The 24526-nt window shown below is 37.9% G+C and overlaps 1 protein-coding gene across 2 annotated transcripts in view; it reads right to left on the reverse strand.

Moving 5' to 3' along the window:
* Window positions 1–24526, reverse strand: part of LOC135704326 (cGMP-dependent 3',5'-cyclic phosphodiesterase-like) — a 171514-nt gene that overhangs the window by 43049 nt on the left and 103939 nt on the right. The window lies entirely within an intron of this gene.

Consider the following 24526-nt stretch of genomic DNA (forward strand, 5'->3'; position numbering starts at 1 on the left):
CATATTGTGTGTTGAATGCATACAGCCAAGGGCAATACGTAAACAACGATATTGAATACGTTCCAATTTGATTAGGTGGCTTTTTCTTGCCGAGAGGAAGCAAAAAGAGCCATACTCAAGAACTGAAAGAATAAATAGTCGTTTTATATAGTTGAATGAGGTCTTCCGGGTGAGCACCCCACCATGTCCTGGAAATTGATCGTAGAAAGTTGATCCTTTGTTGAAACTTTTGTTTCAAATACGTAATGTGGGTACCTCAAGTGCATTTTGAATCAAACCAGACTCCAAGGTATTTGAAGGTTAAAGATTGGGTAAAAAATATTAAGACGCAGTTGGGCTGGAAACCGCTTCCTTGTAAACACTACCAATTCAGTTTTTTGCGGTGAAAACTCGATCCCTAAATTTCTTGCCCAGAGAGACAGATTATTTAGGGAATTTTGCAATGGTCTTTGCAAGATTTCTGCACGTGGACCTCTGGAAACCACGGCATCATCTGCAAGCTGTCTAAGCGTGCATTGATTATCTGAATATCTTTGACATAGAAATTATAAAGTAAGGGACTTAAACATGAACCTTGGGGTAAGCCCATGTAGCTAATTCTAGAAGTTGTCAGTTGACCTAGATTGAAGGTCATTTGTTTTTCTGACAGCAAATTATACAAGAAATTATTCAAAATACCGGGTAATCCACTACTGTGCAAATTGTCTGACAGTATGTCTATGGAAACCGAATCAAATACGCCCTTAATATCCAAAAAGACTGAATCCAATTGCTCCTTGTGCGCAAAGGCCAGTTGAATATCAGATGAAAGCATCGCTAGACAATCGTTTGTTCCTTTACTCTTCTGGAAACCAAATTGCGTATTTGAAAGTAGATTGTTTGATTCAACCCAATGGTCAAGTCTTAATAGGATCATTTTTTCTAATAATTTCCTCAGGCATGATAACATAGAGATCGGACGGTAAGAATTGTGATCAGACGCTGGTTTCCCAGGCTTTTGAATAGCTATTACTTTAACCTGTCTCCATGCTGGTGGAACTATATTGAATTCCAAAAATGAATTATATAGGTTAAGTAATCGTCTTTTAGCGATATCGGGGAGGTTTTTTAGAAGGTCGAATTTGATCATATCGCTTCCCGGAGCAGAGTTATTCGATGAAAGAAGTGCCATAAATAACTTTGATGAAAATCGCAAACAATTGAATACTACTTTTCATCTTCGAATCCGATAGATGTCGCACTGCTAGCATTCAGATGAACTGATAGGCGCAGAGCACGAAGTAGCGTTGTACCCTATTCATATTGAAGGCTTTTTTGGCGTTTAAGAATATTTATCTCGGTTTTAGGTTATTTTAGCGGTGCTAAGTTCATTTTGGCTTTACCTAATTTGTCTTGAAAGTTTGTGAACCCCTGCTCCAAGGTATGTCGAGAAGTTTTAATTCAACTAAAAACGGCATTGTAACATAGAACAATTTTGCCCAGGTTTTAGGCTGAAAACCTCTTTAATATTAAAAAAAAACAGACTCCATTAGCAGTTTTGCAGCTTAACTAGCGAAACCTCTGAACACTGATAAGTATAACCTGGGAAAGTAGTGCGTAATTTCAATAAAAACTAAGAATTTTTGGTAAGGATATCAGCCTAGTACAGCCTAGGGTTGCAAATCCTATGAAGATTTTGAGAATTAGCAATATAGTCATTTTAAACTGGAACGAAATGCAAAGTAGAATGGTTCAAAATATCGATTTTGCTCCACCAAGCTAAATAGAATCTGATGCTAAAGGTATCCCTTTTATGTAATGTATGTAGAACGATTGCGACGCAGTATCACTTCTCACATTGATACAACTTTTTTTTTCTTCAAACATGTCACATGTACATATTTTTTCATGGTATCTCTGAAAGATATATCCCTGTAGGGAAATCACAATTTCAACACAATCAAGTATATCATATCAAAGCAATCACAAAGGGATTAAAGGGGTGTCATTTTACTTTTCAGTATCCTATACTTTGATATGTTGCTCAAGGCAACGAAGTGGACAAAAAATATGCTCATATCAGCACAACTTGTTGATGGCAGAAAAGGGATTCAAAACTGGGACGTCCTTTGAATTACTTATCCGCTTTTTTCCCATGCACAACAAAGCTTTTATGTAATGCCATTGACATATACACAAGAAAACGACACACAATAAGAGAAGAAGTCAAGCGCTCTAAGAAAATTTGATAACGCTTATAACTGCAGTTTTAACGACCAGCTATAATTATATTAATGCTCACGATCGTTAGGCTAAATTATTTTACTCCTTGAATCATACTCCCACATAAGCAAGCTTTCGGGGGGTGGGGATATCAATGGTGCTCCCTCTTGCTGTGGATACTCAAGAGCAGCCGCATCAGTGCTGGGCTCACAGCCAAAACCGATGAACGTCAACACGGCGGCAACACAGCACTTCCCTATAGTTGGAACCAAGCGCGCCAAAGTGTCAACAGATGATTTATGCTTTTCTGTGCTTGGTCCAAAAGTTTAAAGTGCGCTCATAAAAGAAAATGGAAAGAAAATTGCACAAGCAATAATACTTATGTGCTCGCTGATACCCAATAGGGTAGTCTCAGTAGCTGTTGGGGTTTAAAATGCTTTTTAAACAGCACCATGTAATTCTGAGGTAAATGGTATTAGTTGGAAAACCGTTTGTCAGAAATCGCTGACGGACTAGTCCTAGGCTGAAACTATCGTTAATGAATTCAACTAACTACATTAACCAACTGGCAGCAGGACGACAATTGGCTGATTGACAGTAGTGTTGTAAACGCAAAGCTTTTGTTGCTGAAATCATACATGGACGTAACCATAGATTTCGTAAAGGGTTCATTTTCAGATTTAATTGAATTACTTAACAAACGTTCTATTTGTATGTAATCATTATCATATTTTTATCATAAAATTAAATTATGGGTTTCTTGCAGTTGGGTGTACAAATTTATCACTACAAAATACCACTCTAAAGAGTTTACGAAAAAACCCAAATATACAATCAAATTTCAATAAACTTGTGCACGCTAGCCCCTGCACATCACTGGAACTAGCGGAAACCGTGAAGTGTAAAAATACTGACCAACAGTTGCTCAGGGCTTTTTTTTTTTGCATCTCTTGCTACTGAATTGTGGTACATAGATGCGGTAGTGTATCTTCCAACTAAACCGCAGCGAACCGGAGAACAAAAATGTCACTGATATCATTCGACTGCTAGCATGCGATAAGTTTAATGATGTTCTTTCAGTCGGCACCTCGGAGCGACTGACTAGTTCACTGTCATGTCGTTAGATGCGATGTTATTTTCCGATGGAATCTACGATTCACTAGTATGATATGGAATGTCGGGATACTCTCTTCAAGCTGCATCAACAACGTGGAACTGACAAAACGTGGGTGCGGTGCACCACGAAAGCCCGTCCAATTCCGGTCTTGCCCTATTGTCATGTCAGTCAATCAATTTAAATTGACGAAACACGCGATTTGCTGATGCTGGTCTCAACCGATATGGATAAATAGAACTGAATCAGAATGGTTGCAGTTGATGAAACGTAATTACGACCAGTCATATTTGCGTATTAAAGTCCATAAATTTATCAGCTTATGTACAGTTGGCTTATCAGAATAAATGAAGGTAATGAGCTTGCAGTTAAATGATTCTAGAGTGCCACGCCATGGTTCACAGTGCACCGTATAAAAGTAACTGAGTTGATGTTAGAGATGAAATAGTGGTAAGGTAGACTCTAGCGCTAGATTTGTTTTCCTTTGATTTGTTTTCCGTCGATCTTGTTTTCCGTCGATCTTGTTTTCCGTGCTGAGCACCAATGCTACCGACGCCAGGAAGGCAGCTCCCACACCTGGACCCTACCTATCGACCCATCAACTCATGAACCGGGGACCAACGGCTTTACGTCCATTCCGAAGGAAGACGTGATCAGAGATGTTATGCCTCAGAACATCCCGGCGGCGCCGACTGGGGTGAGAAGTAATCACGCTTACCACTACACCACCACTACACACACCACACACCACCACTACACACACCGCTTACGTTTAAAAGATGTGCAGTATTTAATTCATAATGCTTGATCCTGATTGACAATCATGGTAAGATGTTATTAATCTGAATAGATTACTCACAACCAGAAACATAAATTATAATTCTTGTTATGAGTTTCAATCCAACTGCGGTTCTCACTGAGCATTTTGTCTGCACAGAGGTGTGTGGTGGTCTGCCGAAATACATGAATGATTTGGATAATGTTATGCAAAGAAAAGTCTGCATGCTTACATTCGATTCTTTGAGTGGTTATTACATGTACCCTATCGCTTGGAATCCAAATGCGGGCATAAAACAAAAACTGTGAAAGCACAAATTGAAATGCGAGAAGCTGGAATAAAGCGACGATTTATAGAGGAGACCGGATTACTTGTTGACATGGTGAAAAGAAGGTCATGGCTCGACAAATGATGGAAATTCTGCACGCAGATTCTTCACTAACGCAGCCCAAACAAGTGCAATAACTAGTATTAATGAAGAATTAATCAACCGATGCGATACAATTCTTCGTACGTTGTCTTCCGGATTTTCGATCAACATAACAGAATTTCGAAATTTTGCTGAAGAAACTGTTCGTCTTTATGTTAGCCTTTATAAATGGTATCCAATGCCAGCCTCTATCCATAAGGTTTTAATCCACGGATCGCAAGCAATCCAAATTGCATTGCTTCCAATTGGTATGTTAAGCGAGGAGGCTCAAGAAGCCATAAATAAAGACTTCAGAAAATTTCGGGAACGATACAGTCGCAAAACAAGTCGAAAGGACACTATGGAGAGCGTTTTCCATAATATGCTGCTTTCATCAGATCCACTTCTATCCACAATGAGATCAATTCCAACGAGAAAGGATGTAAATTTTAAACCAGCAGTTTTAAATCTTCTAGAGTCACCAGTACCACCAACATTGCTGTCGGATGAAGAAGATTGAAGGTAAATAGGTATAAAAGATTAAGTAACGAAAATAATTTTCATTTCATTTTCAGTGTTCATTTTCATGCTCCTTTCAAACTCTAGCCCTGCTTGCATTACTTAGCTACAATAATCGATTTAAAAATGAATAGTGCAGATTATAGTCCACCATTTACCTCGAACAAATATAAATCGAAGCTTATCAAACAATCTATCACCTATAGCAAAATTTATACAAATTTGAAAGAATTAACATATACACGGGAACAAATCAAAAATCCGAAATGAGATAAATGACTCATGATTTCATGAACATAGCGTATTTTCATGTTATGAAAATACACCATGAATAATATTCATGGTATCATGAGCTATGTTTGCGTAACGCACCCATGATTCCGGAAATCATGAATCATCCGAGTTAAAATCATGAACTAAATTCATGACTTTAACTTTTAGTTTTTAAACCAAAACATGTAAAAAAATAAAATAAATCATCAAACTGGATTCGAACCAAGAACCTTACGATCACTAAACCCAAACTTTGACCACTAGACTATCAATACTTGTATCAGAAGGAAGGCAAAAGGCGTATAACAGATACCTATGTAGTGCAGTGAACACGGTTTTTCAGGTAACGCTTGAAGCGGTCATGATTCCGCTGCATTATGAAATCATGAATTTCCATAACGGAATCATGAATCATTGTTATGATTTCAAGGGTTGGCAAGTTTTTTGATTTCATGATTTTTTGTTCATGATAATGGAATCGGATTTTTTCCCGTGTATGCAATATTCAAATGATGTTATATGAAAATGTCTGCAGTTTCCTGTTGAACTGTGATCGTATTTTACCCAACAAGGTCTACACTGATCACTGTAAAAAAAATTGGCTGCTACTTTTTGCTATATTTTGAGCAATTGACATTTTTATGCATCACTTTTTTGAGACATTTATGATAATAACTTTATAATAAAGCATGATATATAAAATAATGGGTATGTATTGGATCAGTCAAACCATTTTGATAATCATCAGAGTGTAAAACTTATAAATTTGACGTATACAGGTGTAAAACAGAAAAAAACGCAATTTTAGAGGTTAGTTTTCCTCTTTACCCGATATCTCGTTTAATGTGAATCATACAGTTTCGATGCCTTCGACAACATTTCTCAACACTTCAAATTACACAACTTTGCCGGAAAAACCATTCGGCTAGGATGCTCCGTTCAAAATATAGACTGTAGCGCCACCTATGTGGCGTAAAACGAACTAATATGAAACTTTCAAAAGATGGCGCTCTTAATATTGAGCAACTTTGTAGAACATTGTATCGGTGTAGAAAGCAAACCAATGGCGCTAGAACAATGAAAACAAGAGCTTTTAGTGGGTTTGTTTATTTCCTTTAAATTCCGTTATAATTTGCTTATCTTTTGACAGATACGCGTATTTCGTCTACTACTTGCAGACTTCAGCAGTGCCAAGTACTCAACACCACTTGGCACTGATGAAGTCTGCAAGTAGTAGACGAAATACGCGTATCTGTCAAAAGATAAGCAATTATAACGGAATTTAAAGGAAATAAACCAACCCACTCAAAGCTCTTCTTAAAAGGATTCCGTTAAGAGGTTCGACCAATTTAAAGGAATGAAAACAAATTTATAAGAATTTTTTCAACTGGAACGCACTCACCAAATCAATTCCTGGCTAGTATCCAGTAGCGATTCAGAAGCTTCCACGAATATTTTCTAAATGATAGTTAAGAAATAATGATTAACTTTTCTTCCATATCATTTTTATTTTTGCTTTGTTTGCACTGCATACAGGGATGCCAGATATTTTTTTCAAAAGTCTGTATGAGTGTCAAAAATATGTCTGTATTTATATGTACACTAGAAAAAATCACCGCATTGCTGATTACATATTTCCCACATGTATTTTGGCTATATAATTGCTCGTCACACACTAAACTGAATAAATAAGTATTTTTGTACTTAAAAAAGTGCGTGTTTTTTTTTTAATTTTTATTTCTAATACAAAAAGATTTATAAAGATAAATATCCCATTCAAGGTCCATGTACTGAACCATCGGAACCATCGGAACAAAGTAAAAACGTAAAAAAGTAACATGTGGGTAAAGCTAGAAAAATGGAAAATCTATTATTTCAAATAAAAATAAATGAGTAACGATCAGAGCTTACCGAATAGATGTTATTATTTAGTCTTATCATACATGTTGCTTTAAAATAGTCGAAAAGCTGTTCATAATCATTACACGTACCATAATCATAACAAGATGCATACCCTCGAAAATAATTTTGTTTATTTTATGTTAAATTTCAGGAACCAATTGGTAAAAATCTGTACATAATCTGTATTAAGTTTCAAATATCTGTAAAATGTCTGTAGTCTGCATTGGGTCTGTACGAGACTTCAAAAATCTGTATAAATACAGACATACAGCAATTCCATAGAAAAAAGTTATAGTGATTCTAAGAATTTCATGAAAATTGGTATAGTTCTTCCTTATCAAAAAATATTAGACTCGTATTTTTTTATTCCGCCATTATTTTTACGATTGAATGATGTGATGTTTTAATGTAGTTTTTAAAAAATTATGAAACACTCCGAGATATTTGATTTTTTATGAAAAAAATACGTTGCAAATGCTTTTTCTTGATTTTCACTGCGAGGGTCTTCAACAACTTCATTCCATAGTTTTAGGCCTAAAACCAGCTCTACGAAAGAAAAAAAAAAACTTCAATATTTTGCATTCATAGATCAATACATGTATATTTGATCTGCTGATCAACAGTGTTCGGGGAATTATCTATACTGCTGTACGGTTATTTTTTATGCATTGTAATCATTATTGATTCATTTCTGTTTCCCAGCGGAATTATCTAGATCACACATAATCTATTATTCGGTTGGATACGGGTGATGCGTTAAGCTTTTGTTAAAACGTCATTAGTTTTGAGAAAAATAGGCACCGCAACATTTGAATTGCCTCAAATCGCTTGGCTTGAATCATTGTCGGTAGTAATAGTATTGTGTAATGTAAGTAGCCCGGTGACCTAGTGATAAACGTTTTTTCTTACTGAGCGGTAGATATTGGAGTAAATCCCAGCTTCCTTTTTAAGTATAGAAGTCTCAAACGGTACGGAAATATTGATATTTAGAACATAATAAAAGAAACGTATAGCCGTTAATGTTGCATCTACCTTGGTCGGATAATTGCATTAGGGCAGCCAAATAAATGCTAACTAAAAGAAGGTTAAACTCCCATGGTTGAATATGAAATTATTAATAAACCTGCATGCTCAGCAGCAATAAACTATTGAAAATGAGCAATATATTAGTGGAAAGTAGCAATTGAAAAAAAGGAAATTGGAAACAGCAATAGAAACAGCAATAGAAACAGCAATAGAAAACATGTTTGAACAATAACAAATTTTGGGTATTCTATAAACAATTTAAAGAATTTTCACTTAAAATTCTAAAAGTTGCAATAAAAAAAATCAATACGAGATTTAAAAAAAAAGCTAACAAAAAAACAAAATGAACCCAAAAAAAAAAAAAAAAAAAAAAAAACGGCAAATAAAAAATCGAATAGGGTAGAGCGCTACTTCGTCGTAATCGTCCATTTCCGTTCTATCGATCAGAAATCAATAATATGTTTGTTCCGATGCGTTAGTTCATTAGCTACAACATAAACCCGGTTAGAGCGCATTGTATGAATCATTGTTCTCAAAACAAAAGAAGCGCTCCCTGCGAATCCCCGGAAATTAGATCAAAAACTCTACGTGCCAATAAAACCATCACAATTTTTCAATAAAAAATAGCAAATTGTTACTGCTATTTTTTAGTTTTATTGGCACTTCATAAATTTTTCATTTGATTTTTAACTTGCCATTTTTTAGAACTCATCGTGGCAGCTTTAAGACTTTTAATTGGAAATTCATTAGTTACACTAGTTGGCAGTGTTTTACGCCCATCGACCAAATGCAATGATTTTAATAGATTTTGACTCGCTGAATTCAACATTTTTTGAAATTCGTGCAGTTTTTGAGAAAACCGGGATTACATTTACAAATATCGATAACTTGTTCAAAGGGACGTATCAGCTTTTGTAAACAATGCATTTGATCGTCGATTTGGCGTAACTGGAAGCTCGTCCACGCATGCTAACACTACCATCAGATAGGGAATATTTTCCCCGACCTGCAAGTGGTGTTAGTAAGCGTGTGCGAGCAACCAGTTACGCCAAATTGGCGATCAAATGTATTGTTTACAAAAGCTGATACGTCCCATTGAAAAAGTTATCGAGAAATTTACGTTTTTTATTTGGAAATTTATGTGCCTGTTATGTTAAGTTGGATTTCAGGTCCGCCCTTTAAAAGTTATGCTGCGGATACAGTTGTATGACAAACTATGAGCATGAGCCTTATTTCTCGAATACTTTTTCGATGGGACGTATTAGCTTTTGTAAACAATGCATTTGATCATAGATTTCACGTAACTTGTAGCTCGCCCACGCATGCTAACACTACCATAAAAAATCTCAGTATTCGGGATTGTGATGATCTCGGGAAACCTGGGAACTCCCGGACAGGACCCTCTAGATATGTTACCCGTTAAAGCTATTTTGTTATTGTTAAGATCATGTTACAGAGCGGTTTTTTTTCCTTGATTCGTTTTTTCCGTCGATCTTGTATTCCGTTCTGAGTACCAATGCTAGCGACGCCAGGGAGGCAGCTTCCATAACTGGATCCTACCTATCGACCCATCAACTCATAGACCGGGGACCAACGGCTTTACTTCCGCCGTGATCTGGGATTGAACTCAGGCCCTTTGACGTTTGATGTGTAATACAGAACTCCTGGTCTAGGAATACCGGTGTGGTTTATATAACCTTAGACATTTCTCGATAGCATGTTATGGTTAATTGAAAATGCATTAGCCATATCTTTGGGATAAAGGCACCTAATGTTCATGAACATGTTTTCCAATATGTCATGACGCATCTCAAACTCCGCCTTGCTGTAGTCGGAAAAAATGTCTCTTGTCTATCCCAGTTTCTGTGCAATGAATTTAAAATCCTGCTCACTGTATGTATAACATAATACAGAGGATTTTCCCCTAATCTCGGGACAGCAATCAAAAGCAATTGGATACAGAGTTATAGCATTGCGTTCATTCAATGACGCAATTGTGCTTCGAATACATACCTAATTTCTCCATAGAACAGCATGTAGCTATGAAAATCCCTGGGAAGCACTTATGAATGAAAAACGTTCAGTTACCCGTATCCAGCAGCCCTGCAACGGACGTAAACTGAGGAACAAATTACGTCAGCTTGCTGGAACCATTCAATCCTGGCCTGGAATAGAGGCGTCTTACAGTGCTAAGCAGACAGCATGTCCCGATTTGTATCGATTTGTTTGCCATGTTGTTAACTCCCCAGTGGCATATAGCTATATTTACGATACAACCGTTGTTTTATATAGAGCACGACTTATCGAAATAATGGCGAGAAAATAAAACTGCCACCAAAGCATGATTCACTACTCTATTTTGGTATGAAAGCATGACAAATTGTGCATGTTTACAGTGGCGTCAGTCGGCGAAATTGACTTGCTTTCTATCGCAACAGTACCTACAGCAATCAACAATTGGAAGACCTCGTGAAAAGGAACACGAGCAACTTTTACTTAGCTCTTCTGTATCCCAGAATAACATGAACACCATTGATAACATTGATGTAATCATACAATCGGCTGAAATTGCACATAACAGAGGTTATGATTACGGGACTACCATTGTCTTATCACACTAGTTTGGATCAGTTTTAATGTCACGGGCTTCTTTCCGATAAGGTTGGATGGTCCACGTTTTTCGAACCGGAAGAATGCGCAAGGTGTGTCAGCTGTTATCGCATCAATATCCGAAGCGAGCAGTTCCAAGGCAAATGACGTATCGATAAGTCAAGACTTAGGGTAGATGTACCTATTATGGTGTGTTTCAATTAAGGCCTATATAATTCCCATATGCCATAATTGGAACACACCATAAAAGGAACGTATAGCCATAACTGGTACACCTACCCTACTCTAATTTGTAAGAAACTTTGCACTCGTGATCGTTTGTTATGGCCAATTATTTACTTTTTTGCTAAAATTAATCCATTTTGAGTATTTTTGGGAAACCAGCCATGTAGAAAAATTTACATCAAACGTATACAAACCTAAATAGAGCTGCAGTTAGGGCGTAACAGCTTTTGTAAACAATGACTTCTCTCGATGATTTCTAGGAATTCGAGGTACATCCACGCAAACCAATAGGGGAAGTCTTAACCTACCTGTTGGTGATGTTGATTTGCATGGACGCGTCTTGAGTTTCAAGACATCATCGTAAGAAGACATTGTTTACAAAAGCTGCTACACCCTAATTCCAGCTTTATCTTGAAACGTTTAACGAAATCCTGGCTGTGCGCCACTGACAAAAGCAGATACGTCCCGTTGAAAAAGTAATCGAGAATTGTCAATTTGCCGCAACGGTTCAAATCAGGTGCCGCTTTTAACTCCTATGGGCCGGCGCCGGTGGTGTAGTGGTAAGTGTGACTGCTTTCTCACCCCAATGGGTCTGGGTTCAATTCCAGCCGAGGTCGGTAAGATTTTTCTGAGGCATAAAATTCTCTGGTCACGTCTTCCATCGGAAGGGAAGTAAAGCCTTGGTCCCGACCCACGTGTGTTGAATGGGTGCGATATCCTACGCAGGTGTGGAAGCTGCCTCCCTGCACATTCGATTGCCGTCAATGGATGGCAATCGATGTCCGTCGGTGATTGGCACTAGATTGCGGAACAGAGACCGACGTTAAATAAAGGAATGAAGAAAAATAATAAGAAGAAGAACTCCTTTGGTGGTGTTAGCAAAGAAGAATGCTAAGATGAAACAGACGGTAGAAAAACTTTATATTTTAGTGTCCTCATTCACGGCCCCTTTCATCCAATGAATACCCCCCGTATGCAAGGTGTTTTTGTGCCTATGCCGCCTCCTCGGTGGATTTGACATTTTGCGCTTTTTTTTTATCAAAATAATCCACCAATAAGAGTGCAGAACATGTTTGAAACGATGGGTGATGATCATCTGGAGAAGGTAATGCTTGCTTGGCATGATGTATCCGATTGAAAATTGATTTTTCGGTTCGTTAATCGATTAATTTATTATTCGAATAAACATCCAACACCCTAGATGAATGTGAAACGTCATTTTGACATCCAACGTAAATTTTAAATATCAGGGCCGTTCATAAATAATGTGACAATTTGAAAGGGACCGTGACTAATCACAAATGACGTCTCCATGGTAACTGAAAAAAAAAACACGAGAGCTGTTAGAGAGCGTGGGCGAGTTAGCTTGTTGCATAAAATCAAAGACGACATATCAAGAAGACTGGAAACTCTTCCATTTTCTCAAAGGTTTCATCCTCAGAAGAAATGTTTGTGTATTTGCTCATTTTTCTATGAGTTGCTTCCACCTTCGCTCGAGCGCAGCGCTACTGTGCCTGTCGCTCGCATTCTGGCAAAGTTGCCAGTCTTCTTGATATATTGTCTTTGATAAAATTGACGTTTGAAGTCGTTGTTTATAAAAGTTCTAACGAACGTTTAACTATTCATCATTGATTTGTTCTTTTTTTCAAATTAAAAAAATAATAATAGGGAATATTACAGTGACTATTACCCCAGTACATGAAGTCTCAAGGATTAATTTTTATCATAAGTGTACATCATGTTTCAGAGCATCGTTTATCCAAAACGCCCCGATGTAAGAAATTTGAGTATTTAATACATATATTTTTTGTACATGAGAATTTACCCTTGGGAGCGCAACATTGAGGGTTTGTTACTGCACACAAAATCCTGAGTACGGTTCTTACTGGAAACTTCTTACTGATCCGGAAGTTGCAACAAACTAGAAAGTTTCTTTAAAGTTTCAGCGGAAGTCTCTTCTGCGTTCTTCCAAAAGAGCATTTGCTATCTTCTATCTTCCATCAATTTTTTTTCAGACCAGTTCCGAAGTTTTTTTTAGACATATCCCGGAACTTTTGTTCAATTTTCCCGCGAAAGTTTCATCCAACTTTAATCCATTTCTTCTTCCTATATACTCCCCACTCCCCTTTTCTCTCGAAAAATTCTTCCGACTTCCTAAGGAAACATACAGCAAATTATTTCCTGGGAATGTTTTCCTTTTGCGCGCGATTTACTTTTTTTTTAAGAAATTTTTTCTCAGTACTTTTTTTTAATATCAATTGCCCGGGCAACCAAATCTGGAAACGTTAATTTCGATAGGGTTGCTTTTACCAGGGTGTCCATTCAAATCAAATTATTCAATTCCCATTTTTTTTCCCGATTATTTAATAATAAACCATCACCTCCGCCTTAAAAAAAGCGTTACGAGATAATCATGTAAATATTTGAGAAAAATTGCTTTACAATACGTCTACTTTGTAGAAAAAAAAAGATGGGATTTACGTTAACATGTTGATGATCTAGCATATATCAATACAAGAGACCTGAGAGTTAGAAACCCAGTATTAAAAGTTCTTCAAATCTTTTTTGAAATTTTCTTAGTGTTGGGTTTTCAAAATGCCTGGACACCCCAAACGAAATTCTAAAAAACTACAAGGGACAGCCCTATGTGGTTGTACGCAATGGTGACAAAGCACTTCGTGGTCTTATATAATACATTCGTGCAATTTTCAATAGTGACATTTTGAAAAATAATAAAGTCTTATTATTTAACAGATGCCTAGAAATATTTCTGATCAATTGGTGATAAAGTTATAGAAATTGGTCCAGGGGCAGCTGAGTTATTAACGTTCAAAATCTTTCATAATTTTGTTACATGTTCCATTTTCGGTTTGCACAAAATTTACCCCCATATAGAAATCACAGACGTAGTCCTACGTCAAAATAACTAGGTAAGCTATCGTGGTACGAATAACAGCTAAATTACCATTTGCCCCGTGCGCGAACAGATTGTGAGTGAGAGCAATATGTGCAATAATTTTGAGGATTTTTGGATAATTTACCACAGTGAAAGACATAATATGAAAGCAAGGTTGCAAATACTCATTTCAGCTAAAATAATGTTTTTCGGAATAATAAAACCAAAAGATGGTATGATGGCATGTTTTACTTGTAACTTACAAGAAGAGGTTACAAAGTATGCGTTTGAAACATAAAACCTGTAAATTTTGCTTTCTATGAGTCACAATCAGCGATTTGCTGATCGCTGAGTGAGTGAGTGAGTGAGTGAGTGAGTGTGTGAAAAATCGCTGATTGTGACTCTCATGAAGCGAAATAAACAGGTTTAATATGTCAAACACATCATTTGCAACCTCTTCTTGTATCCTACCAATTCAAAATATGATCATGGCATCAAATTATTTCATAGTTAAAAAAAACATTGTTTTAGCAGAAATGAGTATTTGCAACCTTGATGAAAGTTGAAAACAGATGTGTGAACAAGAGAATATAATGATGTACGTGATATAAAATTGATTGATTACAGGTATCATTGCATGTTTTATAAAGGTTTTAATTATTCTTCAAGACCAAAATATAGCCTACAAGACTATGATAAACCCAAAATTGTTAATTGGAATGAGTATTTATCCTGATTTTAATCACTTGCTATAAAAAATCGATTCTTTGGACCACCTTAACATGGAAATGGTCACCCTAATGATAAAAAAATACAGGTCTAATATTGTACCTAAGGAACAAAACTAAAAAAAATTACGAAATTTTGAGAAACACTATATCGTTTTGCTATGGCATGGCTGAATAAGGATTCAATTTGTTTTCTAGGGTCAGGCGGATACGTAATAATTTTCAATATTTTGTTGTTCCAAGAAGCGAATATATGAAAAGTATTGAATTTTGAGTGAAAAGCCAATCGATAACTTTTCAACAAATCACTTCAAATAGTTCCCATGATTATTATTTTTTCCTTTGGTTTGTTTTCCGTCGATCTTGTTTTCCGTGCTTAGCTACCGACGCCAGGGGGCAGCTCCTACACCTGGACCCTACCTATCGACTCATCAACTCATAAACCGGGGACCAACGGCTTTACTTCCCTACGTGATCAGAGATTTTATGCCTCAGAACATCCCGGCGGCGCCGACTGGGATTGAACCCAGGCCGGCTGAGGTGAGAGGTAATCACGCTTACCACTACATTTTTTCACGATACTTCGTATTCGAATTGCTATCGAAAGACGAAAAATCAAACTCAACAACTTCGTTCGTTACGAAAGAGTCAGTTGTTATCAATTTGACATTTTTCGTAGCAGTCTGAAGGTGCCAAAGATACACGGAACGAAAAAAGAACTTAATATTGAGTGCCATTCACCCAGGTCAAAGGTTGCGTACGGGAAGTTAATTTTGAGTTAAAAGGCTTGAAGTAGTTGTCAAATCCGCACATGTAAACAAATTACTTACTACCCTACCCAACGTCAACTTCAAACTACTCAATATTTAATTGTGCCTCACTAACTTAACGTTAACTTCCGCATCTGAAGACACAGAGCCACACAGCGAGGTTTCGATTCCCATCCGAATCACCGGCGGAAACTTTTCGTAAAAGGAAACTTCTATCCTGGTCTACTGGGTAATGCATAAACCCAGTAGACCAGGATGGAAGCTTCCTTTTACGAAAAGTTTCACCAGCTGGAATGAGAATCAAAAGCTCACTCTGTGGCTCTCATAATGCGCCTAAACAGCGTTAACATAGCACAAATATCAACAGTTTTTGAAGTGATATCTTTCAGAACATGCGACTTCATATCTGTTGGACCTTTGGATTTTTCTGAAGGTCTGAATGAATGCAAATCCATTGTCTAGTGTTCAGGGTGCGAAACCTTTCGACAAAGACGGTATCGATTGATTTTTTTTACGAAACAATATTGAAATAGACAAACAATACATTATGAAATGGAAATGTTCATTAATCAGTTCATGATTTTTATTTATCAAATAACTGCTCATATTTTTAAGCATGAGTCAACTCCAAAAGAAAGAAATTGGTTTTAAACATTTTCAGTCGGGTTGCTTCCTATCTATCTAAGAAATTCTCATATTTTAAAGAAGGAGTTAACTCCAAAAGAGAGAGAAATTACTTTTAATCATTTCCCGTTTGATTGCTAAATATCTTTAATATTGTAAATTAGCAAACTCCAAGAGAGGAACAAACTTTTGAGCATTTTATTCAGGTAAACACGTGGTAAACTGCTGATATACGCATAACTGTCCCATGTTCTATATACTTTCATATAAATGTAGGACAATTATGCTTCCACCGGCAGTAAACCACTCTGAAGCCGGTTCAAACTATAAGAGTTGCTTGCATAATTGATTCGATACCTACAATATAATTTGATTAAATCTAAGTTCAACAGCCGATTAGTCGATTACAGAGAGATGAAACTAGGAGCACGTATTCTCGGAAGGTGAACTGAAAATGGATTTCTTGCTCACTATTTCCATCGCTTCTAAACGTGCCTTTCCCGTCCATTTATTACCAGATCCCACTAGGCACGTAGCCCGGATCGGAAGCATAAATTCGTAACTGTCGACTTTAATCACTAACAAGATCGAACTCTCCCTCTCTTGAGTCTATTGTAATAGTATTGCCTCTTAAGCATTCGCCGGTACCGGCGCACAGCACAAGTAGACGAATGCCGGCCAAAACCTAAAACGTCATGTTAATTATTTATTGTTCAGCATATTTTTTTAATACAGGGGAAATGGATGTAATGTCGGCCTAAATGCCCCTAATTTGGGCTCATACATAAATTCAGCAATCGACAAAATTTTCAATAGCGACCAACAATATCCATTAGTACCGTCCCAATGACGCGTTCATCTAGATAAAGTTGATAAATAGAAGATTTTTAGCGATGGGCCCAATCTTAGATCCATAGGTCAACATTAGAGCCATTTCCCCTACTACCCTGAAATTTTGAAGCAATTTGGACCAATATTACATTTTTTGTTATTTCGATTTAAATGCGACGCAACATCTAGTTCAAAAATAATCTACCATGAGTATTAACAATATTGTTACAAATGTTTTAGTTGATATTGAAACTATCAAATACTTTTATTTGTTAGTGAAAATGCTTTCAAATGAAGTATTAAGCTCAAGATTTGATTTGTTGATTGTTTTGTGTTCCCAAGTTTTGATGAGAATGATGATGAATAATAAACTAACTGTATTCAACAACTAATAGAATAACTATTACCTACTATTTTTAATCATTCTGAAACATCATCAATTGGTTCTAAAACGCCAAGACCAAATATATGACATAGATTTTTTAGTATAAAGGGTGTACCGTTTAAAATCCGCACATATAAAATTCATTCTCAAAATTCGAGTTTTTATTCGATTATCACAAAATTTTCAGGGAGTTAAAAGAAATAGTCAAAGTTAGTTTTGGCATCATTCATTTAATTTATTTCGCCTTTATATTCAAATGCTCGAACCTTGGCCTTAACCCCAGCCATAAGCCATGTACGACCTCAGAATCGACAGTTTTTTTTGCATATTAACCCATGCTTTCTTCATTTCTTCTACTTTCTTCACCACTTTAGGTCGTCGAAGGTGCTCCTTTATTATGGCCCAGTATTTTTCTATTGGGCGCAGTTCTGGAGTGTTTGGGGGGTGATCTCTCGGCACGATATCGACATCATTCGCCTTATACCACTCTAGCACTTGCTCCGTGTAGTGGCATGATACCAAATCCGGCCAGAAGATCGTCGGACCGTCGTGAGCTTTCAAAAGAGGGAGAAGCCGCTTTTGGAGACACTCTTCCAAATACACCTGTCCATTCATGGTGCACACTTATACTTGGCAGTCACATACAGGTTTCCTGGAATCTGGTTGAAGCCCGCCTTCACGTATGTCTCGTCATCCATTACGCAACAGTGTGGTTTCGTTAACTTCTGGTCGTACAACTTCCGGGCACGGCTTTTTGCGACCGTATTCTGTTTCTCGTCACGGTTTGGGAACTTTTGAACCTTAAGCGTACGTAGTCTAGCTCGAGTTTTGGTATTCTGCACGAAAGTCTTACTCACAAGCAACATCTCGAACTGAGGCGTTCGGTATCCGTTTAAAGGCCCCAACCACGCGTTTGTGATCGTTCTCGTTGACCTGACGGCTTTTTTCCGGATCTTCGCTTCCGATCAACAGTCAGACGTTCTTCGAATTGTTTTATGATACCAGACACCGTGGAATTCGCGATTCCCAACTTTTGGAAAACCGACTTCGTGCAAAACTTTTTCGCGCACGCATTGTTCTTTCGTCGCCATTTTGAAAACTTCTGCGCACTTGATGAAATCAACTCACAGAGTGTAAACAAGACACATTAAACTATGTCTACGCAAAATTTCAATTAATTTTACCCAACGGATCAAAAAATAGAGCAATTTGAGTGTGTGCGGATTTTAAACCGTACATCCTTTATGTACTTGTCAGAAAATGTAGCCTTCTTCTGCGCTTTTTTGCGGTATGGCGGTAATGATTTTTTACATGTTATCATGTCATAAATTATCAGTGTTCACTCGGCTGTCGACAAAAGCAGACCACTCTCGATGTGTGCTACGCGATCGTCTGTTTTCTCGGCAGCAACCATTGTGTGGTCCTCCTCATTGTTCTTCATCAGCAGTTCTTTCGGTCGATGCGTCGTCGACTTTGGAAAGCAACCGTTTCGTGATGAGTGTGTGAGTGCTGACCACGTTTTGCGTCCATTGTTGCAATGGACGCGCTCTGACCCACGTTGGCGTACAACAATTTGCCATACAATGAAACTACTGGAAGCGGCTCCAGTTCTGATGGAGGAGGCTTTTGGATAGCGGAAGATAAAGTGTTTATTGTGGTGTACCTTTTGACTATATTTTTAAGATGTATTGTATAGTGACCAAGAATCCTCGGCTCTGTAAAGTTAATTCGGTTGAGCCTTACCAAATAAATTAATAAACAAAAAAAAAAAAAAATGTCATAAATTATTGATATTTTTCCTTATAAGAATTTGACGACAAAAACCATCCCCAGACAGTTGAGTGTCAAAAATGGTTGGCAATTGATTATTGTCCATATAAATTAAAAAGAAAAAAAAATATGTTCGATTATCTACGCGAGGGGTATGAAATCTCTCAAAATCGGTCTACGTGGTTTATGAACAGCCTGATGCCTAATGCATAACGAATGGTAAAGGGTGTCCACGATGAAATTGCCACACACAAAATTGATTCGCGAAATTCGAGTTTTCATCCGATTGCCATCAAATTTTCAGGGATTGAGAAATAACTATTAAACTTCATTTTACCATTTTACTCGTATTTTATTTACAGTCCATACGCAAATGCCCGCACCTTAACCCCGGCCATAAGATTCTGCACAACCTGTGAATCAACCGTTTTTTGCATGTAAACCCATACTTTCTTCAGTTCCTCGACTGTCTTCACTACCTTAGGTCGTTTAAGAAGATGCTGCTTCATAATCGCCCAGTACTTCTCGATGGGGCGGAGCTCCGGAGAGTTGGGAGGGTTGAACATTTTCGGCACGAAATTGACCTTATTGTCCGCATACCACTTCAGCACGTCCTTGGAGTAGTGGCATGAGGCCAAATCCGGCCAGAAGATTGTTGGGACGTTGTGGGCCTTCAGGAGAGGAAGCAGCCGCTTCTGGAGGCACTCTTTTATGTACACCTGTCCGTTCATCGTGTCCTGGGTCACGAAAGGTGCACTCCGCTTTCCGCACGTGCAGATGGCTTGCCAAACCAGGAATTTCTTCGCAAATTTGGACATCTTCTGAGTGCGGACATGCTCCGGAACGCTGAACTTATCCTTGGCCGTGAAAAACAGGTTGCCGGGGATCTGTTTGAAGTCAGCCTTCACATATGTTTCGTCGTCCATGATGCAGCATTCAACTTTCGTCAGCATGTTGAGGTACAACTTCCTGGCACGGGTTTTGGCGGACTTGTTCTGCTTCTCGTCGCGATTAGGGGCCTTTTGTACCTTGAACGTTCGAAGCCCAGCCTTAGTTTTGGCCTTCTGGACAAAACTTCGGCTTAGGTGCAGCTTCTTAGCCACATCCCTAACGGAGGCGTTCGGATTTCGGTTGAAGGCCCCAACTACGCGGTTGTGATTTTTGGTGTTGTACGGAATACTTTTTCCTTCACTTCTGGGCTTCCGATCGGTGGTCAACCGTTCCTCGAACCGCTTAATCACTCGCGACACCGTGGAATTCACGATTCCCAACGTTTTAGCGATGGAACGATGCGAGAGATCCTTGTTCTCGTGATGAATGCGCAAGATTTTATCACGCACGAGCTGTTCTTTCGACTCCATTTCCGCGAGTTTTGATCACAGGACTTTAAATGTACACAGGATGTAAATAATGCACTATGAACTAAATCCACCCATATATTCACTAAATTCTACCCAACGGTTAAAAAGTTAGAGCAATTTCATAGTGTGGCAATTTCATCGTGGACACCCTTTATGTTTTCTTTATTTAACGTCGGTCTTTGTTCCGAAATCTAGTGCCAATCACCGACGAACATCGATTGCCATCCATTGACGGCAATCGAATGTGCAGGAAGGCAGCTTCCACACTTGCGTAGGATATCGAACCCATTCAACATACATGGGCCGGGACCAACGGCTTTACTTCCCTTCCGAAGGAAGGCGTGACCAGGGATTTTTACGCCTCAGAAAAATCCCACCGACCTCGGCTGGGATTGAACCCAGACCCATTGGGGTGCAAAAGCAGTCACGCTCACCACTACACCACCGGCGCCGCCAACGAACGGTACCGTATAACGGGGTATCTTTGATAATGCGGGTTATTTTGATAGTATAAGGTAAAGATTAAATTTAGTCACTGCGCTTTTTCCAAACTAGAAACATTGGTTCGATATTGTAGCTTAGGGTATTTTCGTTGATATCGTATACAGTTTTTATTAGTATTTGTTACATATTTTACAAACATATTAAAACACAATTGTCGTGTTTTCGCCTGTTTGAAAAAGCACTCAAACCATCACTTATGAAATGTATTTCCTATATAGCCATCACAAATTCAATGTGGTATTCTTATTGCTTATGATATTTTCTGATTATATACTCATTCAATGTTTCATATTTAAAGAACGAAGTAACAAAGTAACCCTAGATAAAAAAAAAACTGAAGTTCGGTCACAAAACTAAAAAAATAGTGCAAATGCTTTAATTTTCGTTAAACATATTACTAACGAATTGACTCTTGGATCATCAGTTCTTGTTTAAAAATATAAAATTTAAAAACATTCATTGCCGTAAAAGTTATTTAGAATATACCTTAAAAAAACTATCAATGTTACCCCGTTTTACGGTATGTGTGAAATATGAAAAAAAAAAATGGTTTTGGCTGGTATTCAACTTTGAATAAATGAATAATTGTAAGAAGAAAATATATAATCGATTTCAGGCCGATAAACATATTTTTAAGGGTTTTGGCCGACGGTTGTATGGAAACCTACCACTGTGCGGCGGTGGACTTGGCGATCGATTAGTTCCCATGCTATTCAAATAGCTTCAGACAAATTAAGATTTACATTTACGATTATTCGAGGCAATAATAATAAATCGAGTCCACTTTGACGCCACTCCCAACCCCACATCGTAGACGAATAGCTCCGTTCTATGGGTGGCCAGCTCATTTCTGGTTGCGGTGGTTGGCGGTCGATAATGAACAGTCCAGTTTGGTCATCCGGAAATTAATGTGCGTAGCCCGTCAACAATTTGATCCGGGGTTCCATTTCGAGTTCCACTTTATCACAGAGAGAGAGAGAGGTTCTTTATTGTCAACCCGCCGAACCAAGCGGTCAAGGTAGGCATTATTTTCAGTTCATGGTTTGACAGTATTCTGCCTTCGAGTGAATAAAGCCAGTGAAGGCGTCGGTACACGACCGTTAAAGGGCGTCAACGAAGAAGGTGGGGCCGTGAAGATCGAATTGTGTAAGGTACACTGGGGAAAGTGGGACCGGAAAAATCAACAGCTTTGCTCAAAGCTCGCTACATCAACATTGTGTACATCAAATTTAAATCTTGTGGTATAAAATTTAAATCTTGTGGTATAAAATTTAAATCTCGTTTGCCAATCCCAAAAGGTTAGCGGCGCCGGTGGTGTAGTGGTAAGCGTGATTATCTCTCACCCCAGCAGGCCTAGGTTCAATCCCAGTCGGCGCCGCTGGGATGTTCTGAGGCATAACATCTCTGATCACGGAAAGTAAAGCTGTTGGTCCCCGGTTCATGCGTTGATGGGTCGATAGGTACGGTCCAGGTGTGGGAGCTGCCTCCCTGGCGTCGATAGCATTGGTGCTGTGCACGGAAAACAAGATCGATGGAAAACAAATCAAGGAAAGGAAAGTCCCAAAAGGCTCATCGCAAGGTTCTTCGTGATATCGCCATCCGTCGTCTGGTTCGCCGTGGCGGTGTCAAACGTCAAAGAACTAAATGCTCTTCACATTTCTTCCGTCCACTAGCGGTCCTACGTCAAGCTTCCGTTTGTGCACCTAGGCACAGACCCTTCTACTTGTATGGTTTTGAAATCAAATAATACATTAGATAAGGTGAAAAAAAGCCTGTTTAAACACAGGAGATGAAAACTTATCCACCTATCAGGGACAAAACCACTGTACTCATACATTAAATCTAGACCAACAATTGAAATAGATGGAGCAACCAAACGTAAACAATGGCTTTAACCCTTTGCTGTGCAAAAAAAACTTATGTTGTCTGTACCCTGGGGTCAACAAATTCAAATTGTCATATCTCAGCGAAGGATCGACGGATTTTGGAAAGTTTTAGATGTTTTGTAAAGTAAATATAGTGTTTATATTATCAAAACGGATCTCTCATAGGGAGGGGCTATTGTAAAAAATGCTCATGAAGTGGCATATTTTGATGTAAGACATGTTTATCCCAACCAAATAGAATGTTGCTTCCTTCTGCACAGATATTCAGGAATACAAGGTCTTCAAAACTATGGATAGTGTATGACACACTTGATTCACTAGCTGACGCTAAAACCAAAATGATCAAGTTGCGCACATTATATAACGCTGTCTACAGATCGTGCTCATATGGACGGTCCCGTTTTCAGCAAAGTTGTTCAGATTGATAAGACATATCATAAGGAAAACAATTTAGTTCAGAATTCACTCATCAGGCAGCTGTTGTGTGATATTCATTTTGAATTGTTTGTCCTAACGTAACACATAAGCGCTGCTCGGTGAGTTGATTCTGAGCTGAACTCTTTACCATAAAATAGATCTTGTTCATCTGAACAAATTTGCCTGGACGGAAACCTTCTACCTAGTCAAAATGCTAAGTTAGGACAAACAATTCAAAATTAATGTCACAGAAGAGCCGCCTGGTGAGTGAATTTTGAACTAAACTCTTTACCTTAGGATACATCCTGTCTATTTGAACAACTTTACCGAAGACGGAAACCTTTTATCTAGCCCCTAACATCAAAATGTGACAATGATAAACTTCAGCAAAATAATATGCCGAGCTGCTCGGTGGTGCCCATCTCGGCAACAAAATCTAAGTGTGTTCACTCAATTTTGCAATGAATTTTGGCAATAACTTCTACTAAAATAGAGGTACAAACGATATTTTAAAAGAAAAAAATTATGTCTACAAAAGTCTTTCTAATACCGTGCCGATTCAAATTTCGGACACTTAAACTCGAATTTCGGACACTTTTAAAAGTTGATTATCTCGGTCGAATATGATCCACATGTCTTGTAAATTTTAAATTTTTTTGACTAGTGCCCTCCACGATCATCTAACATTATTACTTTGTTTCTAACTGGATGTCATATTTAATTAAAAATGAAAGTGTCCGAAATTTGAATCGTCCGAAATTTGAATCGGAACGGTACCACTTTTATGAAAAATTATAAAATTAACAGGAAACAGTTAAAAAATAGTTTTCAGAGGGCCACTCAAACAGCAAATTTTAATGTGTTAGTAATTCTAAACCTTTGCTTAGTGTACTTCTTTTCCTTAAATATTCCTCCTCTTGTTTTTATTCTCCTTCTTGTTTCGTCTGAAATTCACGTTATTTATAATATAACACTTTCAGTGCAATTTCTCAACATCATGTACACATATGACGTGTACGTTTGTTTACATTACCTAACTGCTTGCTATTATATCCCTTCCAATCGACAAAATTGTCCAAAACGGTTTGAAAACATTTTTACAACGCTTCAAACTTCTCAGGTGAGTGTGACTATTGTCAACCGGCTCTTTTTTGACGTAGGACTACGTTTTTGATTTCTATATAGAGGTACACTTTGTGAAAACCGAAAATGGAACATGTAACAAATTAAGAAAGATTTTGAACGTTAATAACTCAGCTGCCCCTGGTCCAATTTCAACAATTTTATCACCAATCG

This window comes from Ochlerotatus camptorhynchus, unplaced genomic scaffold (assembly GCF_037179485.1).
Source record: "Ochlerotatus camptorhynchus isolate MF236.1 unplaced genomic scaffold, CSIRO-AGI_Acam_v1.1 ptg000233l, whole genome shotgun sequence".
Classification (NCBI taxonomy): domain Eukaryota; kingdom Metazoa; phylum Arthropoda; class Insecta; order Diptera; family Culicidae; genus Ochlerotatus; species Ochlerotatus camptorhynchus.